General features: G+C 42.1%; 1 protein-coding gene and 1 long non-coding RNA gene across 2 annotated transcripts in view; both read right to left on the reverse strand.

The window, feature by feature from the left end:
- NAT8L (N-acetyltransferase 8 like) overlaps positions 1 to 20,052 on the reverse strand; it is a 120,624-nt gene that overhangs the window by 33,370 nt on the left and 67,202 nt on the right. The window lies entirely within an intron of this gene.
- On the reverse strand, positions 824 to 1,952 carry LOC133386170 (uncharacterized). The gene is made up of 3 exons (XR_009763071.1): positions 1,776 to 1,952; positions 1,395 to 1,447; positions 824 to 907 (listed from the first exon to the last, which is right to left on the reverse strand). It is a non-coding gene; the product is annotated as an uncharacterized LOC133386170 (long non-coding RNA).

The raw sequence follows: 20,052 nt of genomic DNA on the forward strand, positions 1-20,052 counted from the left end.
CTGAGATGTATATTATACAAATATGCATTGCCTTTTTCTGTCAAATATTATTCTCTGAGATGTCCTGGAGGCGGCTGGAGATTTCCTGCAAGGAACATAGGATCTGTAGGTGTGCTTGGCCTCCATGAGCCTGGGGTGGTGCTTGGCCTCCTTCCCCTAAGGATGCTGGTTCTGCAGGAATCAAAAGAACAACAACCCACAGAGTTATTGTTTCTGCTGCTCCTGGGACCAGCATGTACTGCTGCAAGTATTTCCATCTGGAATACAGTTGTTCTTATTTAAACCACTTGAATCAACTTGAAGAACATTATTTGAAATGCCCTTCCAATCAACATGAAGCTGCACTTAGCTGCTTTTAAGGTTCTACAACCAGCATTCAGACAGCTGAGGGACCATAGGAAGCACTTAAGTGCCACTCCACCAGAGCTTGGAAAAGTTACTTTTTTAAACTACAACTCCCATTAGCCCCAGCCAGCATGGCCACTGGATTGGGCTGATGGGAGTTGTAGTTCAAAAAAGTAACTTTTCCAAGCTCTGCACTCCACTGGCAAACAAGGAGGCCCACCGTCAGGACAGCATTTATGATGCTGGAAGTCCACAGAAAGTGCCGTGGGGACAGATGTCCCACTGACAGTGCTCTGTCTGTGGTGGGGGCAGGGTCATGGATCCATTGGATACGAAGCCCCCTTGTTTTCTGACACTCCCAAGCATAGCCTGAAACAACACCAGCCCAGGAACTGGTATAGTCAATTCCCTCCCATTACAGTCAATAGAAGGGGGGGAATGGGGACGGGGAATAGTAGGAAAAGCTGTCTCCTCACCTCCCAGATTTTATTCAACACCAGTAAACTTTGCTACTTTGTTACTCTTTAAGGCTTGTTCTTGAGATGTTCGGGTCCGACTGCAGCTACACAAGCAGAAGCAGAACAAAAAACAAAGCAGAATTCACTTTACTTCAGTTGACTCGGAGCAAGCCCTGTGGTGCTGGTGCTGGTTCTGCTGTTCTCACTTCTACTACTGCAACACAGGAGAAGATATCTGGAATCAGTTATTTTACCCTGAACATACTTTGTACTAAAATCACAAACAGTCCTTTGACTTACTTATAAGCAGTCACCCATTGGATGCTGCCAAGACGTAGAAGGAGATTATCATTTTTACTCTTCCATGTCCAAAACCTGGTTGTCCAGGTCTCACAGAACAGCATAAGCATGAACAAAGGAGGAGAATCATAAAAAAGAAAATGAGGGTAAGCCGTTCTGAGCACTGGCCTATCCCTGGTCTTTCACTTGCTTTCTGCCTCTAGTCAAAATGGGCAATGCACAGAATAGCTAAGTTATATCGGCACATTAAATAGCACCTCCATGACACACCATTCATTCACAGATACCTACTTTAGCTCTAGAGTCCAACATCTGAAGGGCCTGTAGCTACACTTTTTCTCCATCTGAAAAGACCAATTAAAAAGAAAATCATCTGCACCAGCATCACTGGGAGGAAGGGTGGGATATAAATTTAATAACCACACACACACACATACACAAACCTCAACATCTACTATTCTTTCAGGTGCATGGAATCAACTCTTCCTCCAGCCTCATCTCCCATCATTTCCTTCATACTCCTTCAAACACATCGGCCATAACCCCTTGAAAAACACATCCTGCATACTGATGCCCTTACCCCAAGAAAATCTCACACCGCAGTTATCAGCGTTCAAGCTCCTCACTCTCATTCCATTAACATGCCTGCTGTACAGTAACCATTGTACTTACCGGTGGATAGCTGGTGGATGCCTACAGTATGCAGCAGAAGGCTTCATACTTCCCCACCGTCTGGGATACCCCACATGCCTGTGGGGTCAGTTTCATGGCTAGTGAAAGGTCCGTGCTGAGTGTATGCGGAAGCCATCATCATAGCTGCTGCTGCTATTTTCTTCTCCATCAGTGCTAATGACTTCTGCAAACAAAGAAAGCCTCTCTACACAACCATTCTGTTGCAATTACTATACAGTGTCCAGGACACAACACGTATACTGTTGAGACAAGTTGTGCATGAAATACCTTTGGGGCCCAACAATGGAACAATTAGGATTTTAAAATGTGGGTGGATACTCTATAGAAAGTCATCAATTTCCCACAAAACGAAGGCTATGTACGTATGACTGTCTTAAAACACAGTGAGGTTGGGGTTTTTTTTGTTTTTTGTTTGTTTGCTGTATTTCAATTTGCATCACTCCACACTGCCCGGCTGTCTGTCCTACACCAGGGGCAGGGGGGGATGACGTTACTCATGCAAATTGCCTGGTTGGTTTCCCCACCACCAAATCCTATTGGTTAAGCGTTCATGTCTCCAACTCTACCCTCCACCCCCAAAAATAATCTTCATGCAGGTGGTCATCTGCAGCTGCAATCCTGTACATCTACCAGATACAATGGGATGGATAGATGCATGCATGCATGCATGCATGCATAATCACACAGACAGACAGAGTGCTTCCCCCTTCATCACCATTTTGAGAGCCAGCATTTTTTTCTGGTGAACAGCGGCTGGTGCAATTGATGTGCTCTTGGGCAGACAGGGAGGGGATGTAGTTGGCAAGAGAGGGGTGGGGAGAGGGAGAGTGGAGGGGGTTGCTTGTGTACTCTGAGCTCCAAATTGTTCAGACTATATTTGTGCTGCTTTGATTCCCTGCCTCTTTGCAGCACTCTCTGCTCCCTTTACCCTCCTGCATGGAGATGGTTCACAGCTTTGTTCCTCTAGGTGTTAGCACTTCAAAAAACCAAAGTGAGTGAGAGGACATAGGTTCCCCTTTGTTTGCAGAGGCTCTGATGGGCAGAGGTGAGCATCTCCCCACACCCCTGCCTCTTGTTTTAAGGCCAGAGTCCTTCACATTTACTTAGAAGTAAGGCCAATTAAAATGAACAAGACTTAGACTGCAATCATAACCCACTTACCAGGGAGTAAGCCCCAAGGAATTCAAATGGACTTACTTCTGAGTAGACATGGTTAGGATTGCAGCCTTAATTCTGAATCAACAGGAAGGCAAAGGTGGCAGGCAGCCAGGTGGCAGGAAGTAGGATGCTCCTCCATGAAACACACCTCTACTGACGTCAAACATGTAGGGCCATCCTCAGCAGGCCAGGCCTTTCAGTTGTACACATCTGGGATTGCCTACAGTTCTCAAGTCAGAGTGAAACTGGCTTGGGGAAAACTGCATCAAAACACAGTATTTCAGAAGAAACTATGAGATACCTGTGGGGTGTGGGTAAAGTTGTATGTTGACAGATTCAAAAAGCAGGAATGGGAATGCACTGGAGCCAGAGTAAATGGTAATATGTATACAGCCTAATTGGAACTAACCAGGATGAAGAAATGCTTTCCTTGCAACTGGTTTCTTGTATGTCCCAAACAGATTGATGATACAGCCTGAAAATGATCCAGATGTTCTTATATTAAAGTCATGTGCACACATCCCAAATTAAGCCATGCTTTGCCTTCAAATAAGGGAGCTAATGAAAGGGTAGAATCCTGATGACAACACAAGCACTTTGATTACCAAAACAGAACTTTTACATGTTTAGTAACTTACATGCAACTGAATCTAAATTAATATCATATTAAGAAATGCAACTACATTCTTTCCTTTTTTATTTTAATAGTCTGTGGGTGTCCTTGTCAACTGGAAATCTTTACCCCTGTTTATAAGTCCATGACTAAAATGTAACATTTATCATCTGCACACTGAAAGATAGCTGTCTTTTTCATAAGCTGCATTTGAAGCTTTGTCACCTTCACCCATTGCTCCCAAAGTCCAGTCTTTCCTTTACTAAGAATTTTCCATAAGACTTTAATGCCATTCTTTGTTTGTTCTCTAATCCAGAAAAATCAGGCAATGAGTCTCATAACATGCAACATTTGAAGAAGGCATTAATGTATTGCTGCATTGGAATTCTCATAGGTATGTGTTTGATTTTCAAATAATTTGAGAAATGTTTGTGAAACCTTTCTCATCCTTCACAGTCCCCAAATGTTGCTTGTCAAGACTTACAGCACAGTGTACAATACGTCTACTCAGAAGTAAGACCCCTTGGTTCAGTGGGATGTACCCCCAGATAAGTGTGTACAGGACTGATTTGCAGCCTAAAACAGGGCTGCTACAAAATGTTGCAGTGTGCAGTGCTCCTGTTCAGGATATACCATTCCATTCTCCTCCCCCAACAATAAAACATGCATACTCCTCATTGGCTGGTTTGGAGTTTCTGCCCCCTTAGTGTTTTCCCCCCCATAAAGGTTTTCTTTTGGCGGGAGGAGGGTAGTTCTGCAAACTCTGGGACTTCCCCCAAGTCTGCAGACTCCTCCCTCTTGTGCATGATGCCTTTTTGGCTACAGAAGGATCCACAACACATGCATAGAATGAGTTTGCTATTACTAAATGGGATGATATTAATCATTGTCACTCAGCCTTGTGTTTTAAAAATCCAAACGATTTCACCTGGAAAATAGAGGTAACTTATCCTATCCAGTCATACTGGTGTCAATGTGTATGTGAAGCTCATAGCAAACACTTGAGTCATTTTTGTAGCAGTGCATGCGGAGTGACGTTTCACACTTAGGCTCCAGTTTGATTATGATGTTCCTTTCAATCATTTATTAAAAAGAAGAGTCAGAAAGAGGGAAAAGAAAAAGGAGCATATGACTTGGTAGGAGCTGCTTGGTTTCCTGGAAGAACTTTACAACTTGAATTTCAAGTGGAAGTGGCTCCATTTACTACACTATTTGGATCCATTCCAGTCTAGGTTCTGACCTGGGCTCCACTAGGAGGAAGGGATATAAATAAAATAAATAAATAAAAAACCAAAACTGCCTTGGTTGTGCTGGTGTATGACCTGCACTAGGAAATGGACAAAGGGGGTGCTACCTAATTAAATCTTCTAGACCCTGCAGCAATTTTCAGTACCATCCTTCACTTTGGGTTGCCTGGCAGGGATGAGTTTATGCAGCACTGTTCTTCAGTGGTTCCTTCACTCCTAGAGAGTTAGTCTCAGTAGATAGTGCTTGGAGACAGCTGTTCAGCCTCATGGTCTTTGGGCTGCCTGGTACCAGAAGGTTCCATCTTGTCTCCCATGCTTTTCAACATCTACATGAAACTGCTGGGAGAGGTCATTCTGAAGTTTAGACTGAGGAGTCATCAATATGACGATGACACACTACTCTAGCTCTCATTTCCATCTGCAACAAATCTACCACAAAAGTTGGTGTAATGATTCTCAATGTGCTTAAAATTATTAAGGAAGAAAGTGGCGATTCTCCACTCCCACTCCCCCACAAAGAAGCAAAATTGTCTCATCTTGAAGTAGCAAGCCACAGGCAATTAGATATATTGCATAAGAAATTATTGCAAATCCAGATAACTAAATATACAGACGGAATGTTACTATTAGGGAAGGCACACAAACATATCTCATAAAGTGATCAGGTTGATTTTTGAGAGTATCAAAGGGTTGTTTGAGGAATGACGAGATATATAATTTTAATGTTCAAAAGTTTATCTGAAGATTATTGGATGGTCAATTTATCATTAAAGTTGAAAGTGTACTTAGAGTTCTGTTCATCAATTAACAGTCAATAAATAATGGTTGATACATTTCATATGTCCCCTCTAGGATGCACATCTTAACATGGTGAGGGGGGTTGAGAGTGTTGAAGAAGCTGAGAGCAATGCCGTCAGGAGTCTAGATCAAGAGACTAGACTTCTAGCAGGGGCACCGAAGGTGGAATGGTCAAAGCTAACCAGACTAACATGCATCCAAATTCAGAGGAAGGCAATGGTAAACCACCTCTGAATACCTCTTACCATGAAAACTTTATGAACAGAGTATCCAAAATGCAACATGAGATAGTGCTGGAAGACGAGACCCCCCCCCAGGTCAGAAGGCGCTCAACGAGCTACTGGGGAAGAACAAAGGACAAGTACGAGTAGCGCTGTGACTAATGATGCAGCTGGGTCAAAGCCGAAAAGAAGCCCAGAGGCTGATGCACACAGATGCAAAAGGAGAATCCGGAGTTGTACGATGCACACAATAGGAACATGGAATGTGAGAAGAATGAACCAGGGAAAGTTAGAAATTGTCAATCAAGAAATGGAACTTATCAACATTACGATACTTGGCGTGAGTGAATTGAAATGGATGGGAATGGGACATTTTCAATCAGGCAACTGCAAAATATTTTATGCAGGAAATGAGAAATGAAGAATAGTGAGAAGTAATGTAGCAAAAGCAATTAGGAGCTATAATGCAAGGTTTGAGCGAGTGATATCAATGAGATTAAATGGGAAACCTATTAACATAACCATCATCCAGGTCTATGTTCCAACGGCAAATGCAGAAGAAGAGGAATTGGAGAGATTTTATGCAGAACTACAAGAAGAAATTGATCACACACCAAAACAAGATGTGCTGATAATCATGGGGGACTGGAATGCAAAAGTAGGAAACAGAGATGAACTAGGAATTGTGGGGAAATGGGGCTTAAGAGACAGAAAGAGAGCTATTCGCTATGGGCGGTTTAAAAATGAAATAAATGAAATGAAATGAAAATGAAATGAGAAAGACATTGAATTCTGTGAAGCCAATAATTTCTTTCTTGCGAACACATTTGTTGAGCAACCAAAAATATGACTGTACATGTGGACATCACAAAATGATCGATGTAGGAATCAAATTGATTATAATTGGTAGCAGAAGATGGAGATTCCATACTTTCTGCAAAAACAAGACCAAGAGCAGATTGAGGTACAGATCATGAACTGGTAATATCGAAAATTGGAATAAAGCTAAAGAAGAATAACAAAGCAATAATAATGCCAAAATACAATTTAAATAAAATCCAAGAAGAATATAAAGATAAAATAAAGAACAGATCTGAGCTTTAAACTTAGTTGATAGAGTACCAAAAGAATTATGAACTGAAGTCAGCGACATTATCAGGGAAGAATGCAAAATGACAATACCTCTAGTGAAAAAGAGAGGAAGACCTCAATGGATGACTGAAGAAACTCTTAAAATGGTTAAAGAGAGAAGGAAAGCAAAAGCAAAAGGAGACAGAAACACGGTTAGAACCCTAAATGCAACATTACAGCAACTGGTATGTAGGGACAAAGAGACTATTACAACAGTTATTGTATAGAAATAGAAGAGGGCAAGGGTAGAGCAAGAGCCCTATTCCAAAAGATTAGATAAATGAAAGGGAAATTTAAACCAAGAGTAGGGATGTTGAGTAATCAACAGGGGAACACACTGACTGACCAAGATGAAATAAAAGGAAGATGGAAGCAATACACTGAAGAACTCTATAAAAGCGATGGAAGGGTGACAGATACATTCACGGAGGAACCATATGATGAAGAACCAGAAATTTTAGAATGTGAGGTGAAAGCTGCTCTTAAAATACTTGGAAGAAACAAATCACCAGGAAAAGATGGCATACCTATAGAGTTGCTTCAAGCTACTGAGACTCAATCTGTCCAAATTTTGAGAAAAATTTGTCAACAAATATGGAAAACTAAACAATGGCCCACAGACTGGAAGCATTCAATATATATCCCAATTCCAAAGAAAGGGGATCCCAGGGAATGCAGTAATTATCGAACTATTGCCTTAATATCCCATGCAAGTAATGCTCAAGATTCTACAACAAAGGCTCTTACCATATATGGAGCGAGAAATGCCAGACGTCCAAGCTGGATTTAGAAAGGGAAGAGGCACCAGAGATCATATTGCAAACATACGCTGGACAATGGAATGAACCAAGGAATTTCAGAAGGAAATCACCCTGTGCTTTATAGATTACAACAAAGCCTTTGATTGTGTAAAACATGAAAAAATATGGAATGTTTTAAAAGAAATGGGGGTGCCACAGCATCTATTGTCCTGATGTACAACCTATATTCTGCACAAGAGGCTACTGTAAGGACAGAATATGGAGATACCGATTGGTTCCCAGTCAGAAAGGGTGTGAGACAGCGGTGTATTTTATCACCCTATTTGTTTAATCTATATGCAGAACGTATCATATGGAAGGCGGGATTGGACCAAGATGAAGGAGGTGTGAAAACTGGAGGGAGAAATATCAATGCAGATGATACCATACTACAAGCAGAAACCAGTAAAGATTTGAAACGAATGCTGATAAAGGTTAAAGAGGAAAGCACACAAGCAGGACTACAGCTGAATGTCAAGAAGACAACAGAAGAGTTATGTAATGTTAAAGTTGACAACGAGGACATAGAACTTGTCAAGGATTATCAATACCTCGGCACAGTCATTAACCAAAATGGAAACAATAGTCAAGAAATCAGAAGAAGGCTGGGACTGGGGAGGGCAGCTATGAGAGAACTAGAAAAGGTCCTCAAATGCAAAGATGTATCACTGAACACTAAAGTCAGAATCATTCAGACCATGGTATTCCCGATCTCTATGTATGGATGTGAAAGTTGGACAGTGAAAAAAGTGGATAAGAGAAAAATAAACTCATTTGAAATGCGGTGTTGAAGGAGAGTGTTGCGCATACAATGGACTGCGAAAAAGACAAATAACTGGGTGTTTTTAAACCAGAACTATCACTAGAAGCTAAAATGATGAAACTGAGATTATCATACTTGGGATACATAATGAGAAGATATGATTCACCAGAAAAGACAATTCACTAATAGGCAAAAAACCTTGCAGTTTAAGAACGTACCTACGGCCAACAGATATTTCTATCAAACTTTTAAAAACAGGGAAATTGGGCAGCTATAGTGAATGCACCAGGCGAGCAAGAGACCTGAACTCCTCTCTGAGATATTGTACTGCCCCACAAATTTGTCAAAATACAAACACAATTTGGATTGGTCATTCACAGTCCAATCCACTTCCTGTGTAGCTTGGAAGAATTTGGTAACATGTGCCTCTGAGCATATGGTGAGTGATGGCCACACCTGCCATCTCCAAACATGGAGAATTACATTTTTGTATGTTTGTTGGTGGTGTTCTTACTTTGCTTCTTTCCTGTCTTACGAATGTTTCTACAGAGAATCTAATCTAGACAATTTTATTTCTCTCATTATTTATCCTAGAAATCTGTGTCAAATTAAGCCTTTTTATTGGTCAGTGTCATATGATGATGAAGACAGCCTTTTGTGTTTCAAACTGGAGGTTATGTTCTATTTCTATTTTGGGTGCATTAACAGTTGAATCTGAAACTGCAGTTTGATGTAAAATCAGACTGATTTCATTATGTTGCTACTTCAGCCATGACTCTAAAATGTAAATGTACTGCCTTCAAGTCAATTCCAACTTATGGCGACCCTATGAATAGGGTTTTCATGAGGCAAAGAGGCAGTGACTGGCCCAAGGTCACCCAGTGAGCTTCATGGCTATGTGGGGATTTGAACCCTGGTCTCCCAGGTCATAGTCCAACACCTTAACCACTACACCACACTGGTTCTCAACCATAACTCTAGCTGTTGGAAAAAAGAGGATGCATGTTTTCAGCCTGCTATGTTTAACCCACTTCATTTAAGGCCAGGTGGGCACGGTCAATTAAAAACGTAGAGCAGACCTAAAATTGTGCTAGCATATATTTCACCTCCGACAGTTTTATCTTGTGCAAATTGAGACACTCCTAATGTCCACTGGACACTATTCTGCAGAATAGTCAGTGCCATTATTCCAAATATTGTTGGAGTTTTTTTAGTGTAAATTTTGTAAAGTGTTGCTGTACTTCACATATTCACAGAAATAGAAACAAACAAAAAAATGATTTCCTATAGGAAACTTCACTAAAATTGCAAAGTAAATCAAACATATTTAAACTGACCATCTGAACCATATCAACTGTGTTAATATTGTTGCTTCCTCCCTATTAAAACAAGATCAGCACAATACATGTCTTGTTTCTGTTATTGGGGCTGATTGCAGATGTTGCCACCACTCACCATAGGTTTTTTGCCTGTTAGTAAATGCTTTTTAATCTGGGAGGTAAGAAATGGGATCCTATGTAAGTTTGCTGAGATGAGTCCAGTGGGATTTATTCCTGTGCAATCATGCTTAGGATAGGTGAAACTGACCGGGGCACAGGGAGAGAGGGAGGGAGGGCTGGAGTGGGCAGGGGAGGAGGAAGAAGGAAGCAGGAAGGGGAGGAGGAAGGGAGAGGAGAAGGGAAGGAGGGGAAAGGCAGGTCTGATAATTTGAATGCTGATTGAGTTCAATGGGATTTACTCCTATACAATCATGGTTAGGATAGATAAAACTGACCATGGGGGAGGAGGGTGGGAGGGTGAAGAGGAAAGAGTGGATTGGAGGGGGGCAAAGGAAGGGGGAGGGGAGGGCAGGTTTGATCATTTGCATGCTTATAGAGTTCAATTGTATTTACTCTTGTGCAATCATGCTTAAGATAGGTAAAACTGACCATGGGGAGGAGGAAGGGGAGGGGGAGGAGGGGGAAGGGGAAGGAGGGGATTGGAAGGGTATGGGATGGGTAGAGAGGGGCGAGGAAAGGGGCAAAAGGGAGGAGATAGGAGGGAGAAGGGAGGGTGGGTTTGATCATTTGCATACTTTTTGAGTTCAATGGGATTTATCTCCTTGCAATCATATTTGAAAATGGAAATGGACTGCCTTCAAGTCGATCCCGACTTATGGCGACCCTATGAATAGGGTTTTCATGGTAAACAGTATTCAGAGGTGGTTTTACCATTGCCTTCCTCTGAGGCTGACAGGCAGTGACTGGCCCAAGGTCACCAAGTAAGCTTCATGGCTGTGTGGAGATTCAAACCATGGTCTCCCAGGTCGTAGTCCAACATTGACCCAGGGGAGGGGCAGGGAGTGGAGGAGATTGGGTGGGTGAGCATCAATGTTTTTCAGCATTTTCCCCACCTTTTTATTCTACAGCAGGCACATGTAACCTCCCACCCAAATTTAAACCAAAGCTGTTCCATGCCACATCCACACCAAGCCTTTAGTTCACTTTGAACTGTCATGGCTTCTCTCAAACAATCCTGGGAAGTGTAGTTAGTGAAGGGTTCTCAGAGTAGCTAGAAGATGCCCTGTTCCCCTGACAGAGCTTCAATCAGAGTGGCTGGCTGTTAAACCAGTCTGGCCACTGGAGGTCTGTCAGGGGAATAGGAGTCTCCTCTCAGCACCCTTCACCAGCTATACTTCCCAGGATTCTTTGGGGGAAGCCATGGCTGTCTCAAGTGAAATCAAAGTCTAGTGTGGTTGTGGCCCCCTGACTACGCAAGCCAAGCAGCTGTGAGTCTGGCTTTTAGAACACTGACAGTTGGTTCTTACTGAGCATACCTGACACTATCATTCAGTTCAATGCAAAATTACTTAAATTACTTAAAAATCAGCCAGGCATTTAAAAAAAAATTAAACTGCAGAAGATGAAGGTCAGAGTATGGGACAAGGTCAGTAATAGGATTCCAGGTACTCTGTGGATATGGCTGATTTTTAATGAATTTCAACGAATTATGAGAACTCTGACAGAAAAAAGTCTAAAAGGGCTCTGGGTCTTTTCTCTCTCTTTTTATACTTTGTTAAGCAAGCATTTCTGAGTTCAGGACTATAAGTTTTGAAAGGTTTGGTTTTGAAATGAGCTTATGGGAAGCATCAGAATGGCATGGGGGTGTATTTTCAATTTAACATTACGGAATGTGAAAAATCCACGCTGGCTATAGTATACAGCCACTCTTGTGGCTGTATAATAATGCTGGAAAGAACAGAATGGAGTAGAAAAAGAGGAAGGCCAAACAAGAGATGGATTCATTCCATAAAGGAAGCCACAGACATGAACTTACAAGATCTGAACAGGGTGGTTTATGACTGATGCTATTGGAGGTCACTGATTCATAGGGTCGCCATAAGTCGTAATCGACTTGAAGGTACATAACAACATTTCATATAAGGAAGTTATGCATGATAAGCAGAAAATACAGTATGTATTGGTAAAGCAGCAGTGAAATGTTAATTTAAGACAAGGCAAAAACAAATTCATCAATTTAGAACTTACCTTATTTAAAGGAAATATGTCTGTCTTCTTGCTTAGGAATTTTTTAAGGTAACACTTTAATAAATAGGTGTCAGTCTCCTTTGTATATTTTAATCCAGGGGTGGGGACCTTTTTTCCCACCTGAATGTTGCATTGCTCTCATGGGCAACCTTACCGGGGCTGCATGACAGTGATGGCTAGCACCAGAGCACAATGGATAAAGCAATGGATGTAACTCTTACCTTTGGTACAGTAGGCTATATCCTAACCAGGGCTGGACCAGTGAGGGGTACGTCCTGAGGAGCATCCAAAGGATGCACGGACCACTCTGCTGATCCGATTTGTAGCTCTAATTTGTAAATCCAGATCCAGTCCAAGCTGGTTTCGGAAGATTCAGACGCCTTCCAACTTGATGTGGACCCGAATCCAGATCACGATCCGGATATTACAGATTTCCAGAAATCCCATTCACTTCCACTGCAAAACCGAAACAGCCATGGCTTTCTTGTTGGGGACATAATTTGGGGACATGGTAGCCCCTATGAAGGATATTAACCCTCACAAATATAAAATGGGTAGCTCCAGAGGTTTTCATGTTATTTTAATTTTGCTTTTTCAAAATAAAGATTTTTTATTTATTTATTTATTTAAAGAAAGACTGCGTGCTCAGTTGTGGCAATTCTCATGCTTCTGTGTTTATCCTGTTCCTTGTTTTGAGATTTTGAAAAAAAATGAGGTGTTCAATATTAATCACAGGTAGGTAGCATCAGCTAGAGCAGGTAAAACTTAAATAACTTAAATGATTACAAAAAGTAACAGCTAACTGGGAGAGTGTATGAAAGAAAATAAATGCAAGTAAAGTTTTGGAAAAAATCACCTTTACAATAGCTGAAATAACACACACACACACACACACACACGAACAAAAAAATAAGGCCAAAAGGGGGGATGGGAACATGACACTGCCTAGTTAACTAATACAATTATTTTAAAAGTCCGCAAATAAACAATTAAAAAGGAAAAGGAAAAAGGAAACAAATATAGATTTCTTAGGCTGCTAGAAGAGAATTGTGAGGGAGAACTAGCCCCACAAGCACTATGATTGGAAAGTTTTCTTTCTGTATTTGCAGGGATATCTGTTAATAAAATGCAACTTTCCCTCCTACCCCCCACAGTGTGTGGAATTTACAGCCTCTGGCTGCTTGCTTTATTAACTCCGAATCGCCCTGTGTTTGTAATGGAAGCTCTGGGAATGGGTTCTCTGTCCTGCACAAGGAAGGGGTTGATGCAAACCGCCAAGTACAAAAAACTCCGGAGGCACACCAGTTCAGCTTGGGCCTTGGGCCTCAGCTGAATACGGTGCACAGCCCTGGTATTAATCTCTTTGGAAGTTTAGATACACTGAGATACAGTTGCGTTATTATATTTGTATGCTATAATCCTAACAAGAATGTATAAATGTACAGTAATTTCTAAGCAAAATAACTATTCTGGTATCAGAGGCTCCTAGTCTATGATAGTGCTGGACAGCTCTATAGAGAGATTCTGTGGCAGGCATTCTTGGAATCAACAGTTCTTTCCTTTACAACAACAAATGTTTGGATAACCCTATCTTCTACCTTAGGCTATTTTTATATTGTTCTCCTTATTTCTATTAGAAAATCCATATATGTATATGGCAGCTGAACCTAATGAGGTATCCGGAGCACGGTCTTGTCCTCATTTATTGGATGAGTTTCAGTTGGTACAGCTCAAGGACGTTGACAAGGTGCTTGGACTGGTGCGTGCAACCACTTCTGTACTGGATCCTTGCCCATCTTGGCTAGTGAAAGCTGGCAGGGCTGGAACAGCCGGCTGGACCAGGGAAGTGATAAATGCCTCCTTGAGAGATGGAGTGGTCCCTAGTTGCTTAAAAGAGGCAGTAATGAGACCACTCCTGAAGAAACCTTCCCTGGACCCAGATAATTTGAACAACTATAGACCGGTAGCGAATGTCCCATTCCTGGGCAAGGTCTTAGAACGGGTGGTCGCCAGCCAGCTCCAGGTGCTCTTGGATGAAACCGATTATCTAGATCCGTTTCAATCCAGTTTTAGGCCCGGTTTTGGCACAGAAACAGCCTTGGTCGCCCTGTATGATGACCTATGTCGGGAGAGGGACAGAGGGAGTGTTACTCTGTTGATTCTCCTTGATCTCTCAGCTGCTTTTGATACCATCGACCATGGTATCCTTCTGGGGAGACTCACGGAGTTGGGAGTTGGTGGTACTGCTTGGCAGTGGCTCCGCTCCTACTTGGTGGACCGTCTCCAGAAGGTAGGGCTTGGGGAACATTGTTCGATACCCTGGACTCTCCATTGTGGAGTCCCGCAGGGATCGGTTCTGTCGCCTATGCTTTTTAACATCTACATGAAGCCGCTGGGCACGGTCATCAGGAGCTTTGGAGTGCGTTGTCACCAGTATGCTGATGACACGCAACTCTATTTCTCCTTCTCATCTTCTTCAGGTGAGGCTGTTGATGTGCTGAACCGTTGCCTGGCCGCGATAATGGACTGGATGAGAGCTAATAAACTGAGGCTCAATCCTGACAAGACTGAGACGCTGTTGGTGAGTGCCTTCTCTGCCCAGATGGTAGATGTTCAACCTGTTCTGGATGGGGTTACACTCCCCCTGAAGGAACAGGTTCGTAGCTTGGGGGTTCTTTTCGATCCATTCCTGTCTCTCGAGGCTCAGGTGGCCTCGGTGGCACGGAATGTGTTCTATCACCTTCGGTTGGTAGCCCAGCTACGTCCCTATCTGGAAAGCGACGACCTCGCTTCAGTTGTGCATGCTCTGGTAACCTCTAGATTGGATTACTGCAATGCGCTCTACGTGGGGCTGCCTTTGAAGACAGTTCGGAAACTACAGCTAGTGCAAAACACAGCAGCTAGACTGTTGACAAGGACCAGGCAGTCCGCACATATAAGACCTGTTCTGGCTTGTTTGCACTGGCTACCTATTTGTTTCCAGGCTAAATTCAAAGTGCTAGTTTTGACTTATAAAGCCTTACACAGCGTGGGACCACAATACCTAGCGGAACGCCTCTCCCGATATGAACCTACCCGGTCACTACGTTCAACATCAAAGGCCCTCCTCCGAGTTCCGACCCACAGAGAAGCTCGGAGGGTCATTACAAGATCTAGGGCCTTTTCAGTGGCTGCCCCCAAATTATGGAACAGTCTTTCCGATGAGGTGCACCTGGCGCCTACACTTCTATCCTTTCGGCGCCAGGTTAAAACCTTTTTATTCTCCCAGGCATTTTAATCTATTATTTTAATCTATTTTTAGCTCTTATTGTATACCAGGTTGTTTAATTGTTTAATATGTATGTTTTTACTGTTTCTTGTGATTCTATTGTATTTTATTCCCTGTTGTGCACCGCCCTGAGAGCCTTTTGGCTGTGGGCGGTATAGAAATCGAATAAAATAAAAATAAATAAAATAAATAAAAAAGAAATGGATTCAAAGACCCCTGCAATTTACCTACTATTGTAAAATAACCTGAATTGGACCTATCCCAAGCAATTCTAGGTGTATATGTTGACAAGGTACCTCACCAAAGGCTTCTGAGGAAGCTTAGCAGTCATGGAATAAGAGGAGAGGTCCTCTTGTGGATAAGAAATTGGTTAAGAAGCAGAAAGCAGAAAGTAGGAATAAACGGACAGTTCTCCCAATGGAGGGCTGTACAAAGTGGAGTCCCTCAAGGATCGGTATTGGGACCTGTACTTTTCAACTTGTTCATTAATGACCTAGAATTAGGAGTGAGCAGTGAAGTGGCCAAGTTTGCTGATGACACTAAATTGTTCAGGGTTGTTAAAACAAAAAGGGATTGCGAAGAGCTCCAAAAAGACCTCTCCAAACTGAGTGAATGGGCAGAAAAATGGCAAATGCAATTCAATATAAACAAGTGTAAAATTATGCATATTGGAGCAAAAAATCTTAATTTCACATATACGCTCACGGGGTCTGAACTGGCGGTGACCGACCAGGAGAGAGACCTTGGGGTTGTAGTGGACAGCACGATGAAAATATTGACCCAGTGTGCGGCAGCTGTGAAAAAGGCAAATTCCATGCTAGCGATAATTAGGAAAGGTATTGAAAATAAAACAGCCGATATCATAATGCCGTTGTATAAATCTATGGTGCGGCCGCATTTGGAATACTGTGTACAGTTCTGGTCGCCTCATCTCAAAAAGGATATTATAGAGTTGGAAAAGGTTCAGAAGAGGGCAACCAGAATGATCAAGGGGATGGAGCGACTCCCTTACGAGGAAAGGTTACAGCATTTGGGGCTTTTTAGTTTAGAGAAAAGGCGGGTCAGAGGAGACATGATAGAAGTGTATCAAATTATGCATGGCATTGAGAAAGTGGATAGAGAAAAGTTCTTCTCCCTCTCTCATAATACTAGAACTCGTGGACATTCAAAGAAGCTGAATGTTGGAAGATTCAGGACAGACAAAAGGAAGTACTTCTTTACTCAGCGCATAGTTAAACTATGGAATTTGCTCCCACCAGATGCAGTAATGGCCACCAGCTTGGACGGCTTTAAAAGAAGATTAGACAAATTCATGGAGGACAGGGCTATCAATGGCTACTAGCCATGATGGCTGTGCTCTGCCACCCTAGTCAGAGGCAGCATGCTTCTGAAAACCAGTTGCCGGAAGCCTCAGGAGGGGAGAGTGTTCTTGCACTCGGGTCCTGCTTGCGGGCTTCCCCCAGGCACCTGGTTGGCCACTGTGAGAACAGGATGCTGGACTAGATGGGCCACTGGCCTGATCCAGCAGTCTCTTCTTATGTTCTTATGTTCTTAAGTGTTTTGATCTGTTATAGACAGTATAAAGCTTCCAAAGAATTGGACTATAAATAGGTAGCATAAGCTAACACATCATGGCAATGAGAAACTGGAGTCTGGCATAAGTTCAAGAGTGAAATGGGAGTGAACATGCTAAAACTTAATTCAGATAAGATGGTTGTACTGTTGGTCAGAGAAGCTGGAGGGATAACTTAAACAGGTATGCATTTTACTGGTGCTTCTGGATCAGGTTGCTAGTGGGTCTTGCAGGTGTCCAGCAATTGGTGAATGTCCCAGGAAGATCCTTTTGCCATTTAAACTCTGCAGGAGAGCCTCCCCTCCCTCCTGCCGGCTAGCAGACGTTTGTGCTTGGAGTGTTTTTAGAGAGTGTCTGCAGAAAGGCTGGGGACTGGAGGCAGGCAAAGAGGCTATCTCTCTGCACGATGGCTTTAGGATGCCTCCTGTAACACTGATGGAAAAGCTGGATAGTGGACTGCTGATGCCTTGAACCCCTCCATCTTAAGCTCAGGTTGGAATGTGTGTAAATAAATAAACCATATTTCATAAAGACACCACAGTCTCCACTGACCTTCTTCCCAAAGCAAACCAAACCCTGGATGAGCATAAGGACCCCTGAAATCTCACTGCTCGGAGATTGGGGAGGCGCGCAACAGTATTATATGCTCCAAAAGTCTGGCTGTCACAGCCACATATTTGCACAAGTATAATAAGCCTTTAAAGCCTTAAACAGTCGTGAACCAGGTTAACCGAAGGTCAGTTTACTCCCAGATAGACAGGGCTGCAGTTTACCTCTGTTTTGGAGGTTGTGGTCTCTAGGCCTTTAGCTGTTAGGTGGGTGAGCCCAAGAGTCAATGGTGCTGCTGCAGCTCCGGAATGCCCTCCCAGTGGAGATCTGCCAAGCTCCCTCTTCAGTGTTCTTAAGACTATGTTTGTTTGTTTGTCAGGCTTTGAATGTGTAATTTCTGAACTGTATTCTTAATTCAGTTATAGCTTTCAGATTATAACTATTCTTTTTAAAACTTTAGAACTTTTAAAAAAACTTTAAAAGCAAAATAATTTTTTTAATTGCTTTTTGTAATTGATACAAGTTCTGGGTGGGTACTCTATGGGCAAAATTTAAAATATTTAACTGTCCCTCAAAAATGAAGTTATTTTCTTCCATGACTGTGTTAAGGAAAATCATTCTCCAAAATAATGGTTGCTAATTGTTAATAAATACTCTTTTCAACCACCAGTCTAATAATGTGTTGTTTACAGCCTTTAACAGTGCAATCCAATGTGCTCAACATCTAAGGCCCTCCTCCGGGTGCCATCCCATCGAGAAGCTTGGAGGGTGGTGACTAGAACCAGGGCCTTTTCCGTGGTGACCCCCAAACTGTGGAACAGCCTCCCCGATGAGGTGCGCCTGGCGCCGACGCTACTATCTTTTCGGCGCCAGGTAAAAACCTTTTTATACTCCCAGGCATTTTAAAGTGTGTTTTAATAGCATTTTCATTATTATTTTGTATCCTGGATGTTGTTTGGTTTCTTTATTATTTGTTTGTTTTGTTTTTTTATTTATTGTATTTATTGTATCCTGCAGGACCAGGCCCCAGGTACCCAGCCAGCTGGGACTGATTGCTACCACCTGTCCCTCTTTGGAGGGATACATAAGCCGGCTGGCTGGGGTGGCCTGGGTGTTTGTTTGTGTTTTGTTTGTTTTTTGTGTGCTGCTTTTTTGTGTGTGTGTGGGATTAAGGAGGATTAATTTTATGATGTTTTAATTGGAAATTGGTTTTAAATTGTTTAGGACTGTGGTTTGTTTTTGTATATGTATATTATGTATAGCTTTTTGTTATTGTAAGTCGCCTAGAGTGTCCACTAACCTGGACAGAGAGGCGACCAATAAATAAAATATTATTATTATTATTATATTGTATTTATACATTGCTTGTTTTTATCTTTTTGTACACCGCCCAGAGAGCCTTCGGGCTTAGGGCGGTATATAAATTAAATTAAATAAATAAATAAATAAAATGTACACTCCAAAGTAAGTTCCTTTGAGTTCAATGTGACTTAATCCCAATTAAGTCTGTATAGGATTGCAGCCTAAATCTGTTAAAATGGCACAGAGCCAAATGAGTAAAGGGGCATTTCTGCAATAAAGTGTTGCCACTCTAACTTACTATACCAATGTGTACAAGGTGCATTCTCAATTTGCAGGTTATCAGCTTGTGCAAACAAAAATGTAGCATATTGAAGGTTTTTAAAGAGAAATTTATTTATGAGTGCTAATGCAAAATAAGGATGTTCAGAAAGAAGGCCTCAGGGTTTAATTTCTTTAACTGCATAGCTAGCAATTTAATCCTAGGTACGTGTGTGCAGGTTGGCAGTGTATTGCCAAATAATTATGTTGTCTGGAGAACATGTGAAAGTATGTGCACAATCTCACCAGATCACCTTTTGTGATCAGCAAATAATCCTTGATTTACATAAATCAAACTTGCACTATTCAGTGGATTTGCAGGTTCTAGAACTCTGAACAACTTGGGTCCAGGACACTTTAAAGATAGTCTGAGCCCTAAGATCATATAGAGGAGTGCTGTTATTTGTCCCCAATGTTACAGAGGCCCAGCTGAATTTGGGCATTTATTTTATTTTTATTTATTTATTTATTTGTTGAATTTCTATACCGCCCGACTAGCATAGCTCTCTGGGCAGTGTACAACAGAGAAATATAAATATACACAATAAAATCCAATAAATCAGTGCAAGGGACATGTATATAAAAATCCACAAATCTAAGATCAATTACAACATATTTAAAACTAAAAAACTAAAAAACTAAAATGCCTGAGAAAAGAGGAAGGTTTTAACTTGGCGCCGAAAAGATAACAACGTCAGCGCCAAGCGCACCTCATTGGGAAGACTATTCCACAGTTCGGGGGCCACCACTGAGAAGGCCCTAGTTCTTGTTATCGTCCTCCGAGCTTCCCTATGAGTCGGAACTCGGAGGAGGGCCTTCGATGTTGAACGTAGTGTACGGGCAGGTTCATATCAGGAGAGGCGTTCCAGCAGGTATTGCGGTCCCGCACCGTATAGTGTCACTGGTCCCATGCTGTGGAACACTCTTCCAGCAGAGGTTCAGCAAACATCTTCGCTTTTGACTTTCAGGCATCTCTTGAAGACTTTTT

The sequence above is a fragment of the Rhineura floridana genome, chromosome 5, assembly GCF_030035675.1.
Source record: "Rhineura floridana isolate rRhiFlo1 chromosome 5, rRhiFlo1.hap2, whole genome shotgun sequence".
Classification (NCBI taxonomy): Eukaryota; Metazoa; Chordata; class Lepidosauria; order Squamata; family Rhineuridae; genus Rhineura; species Rhineura floridana.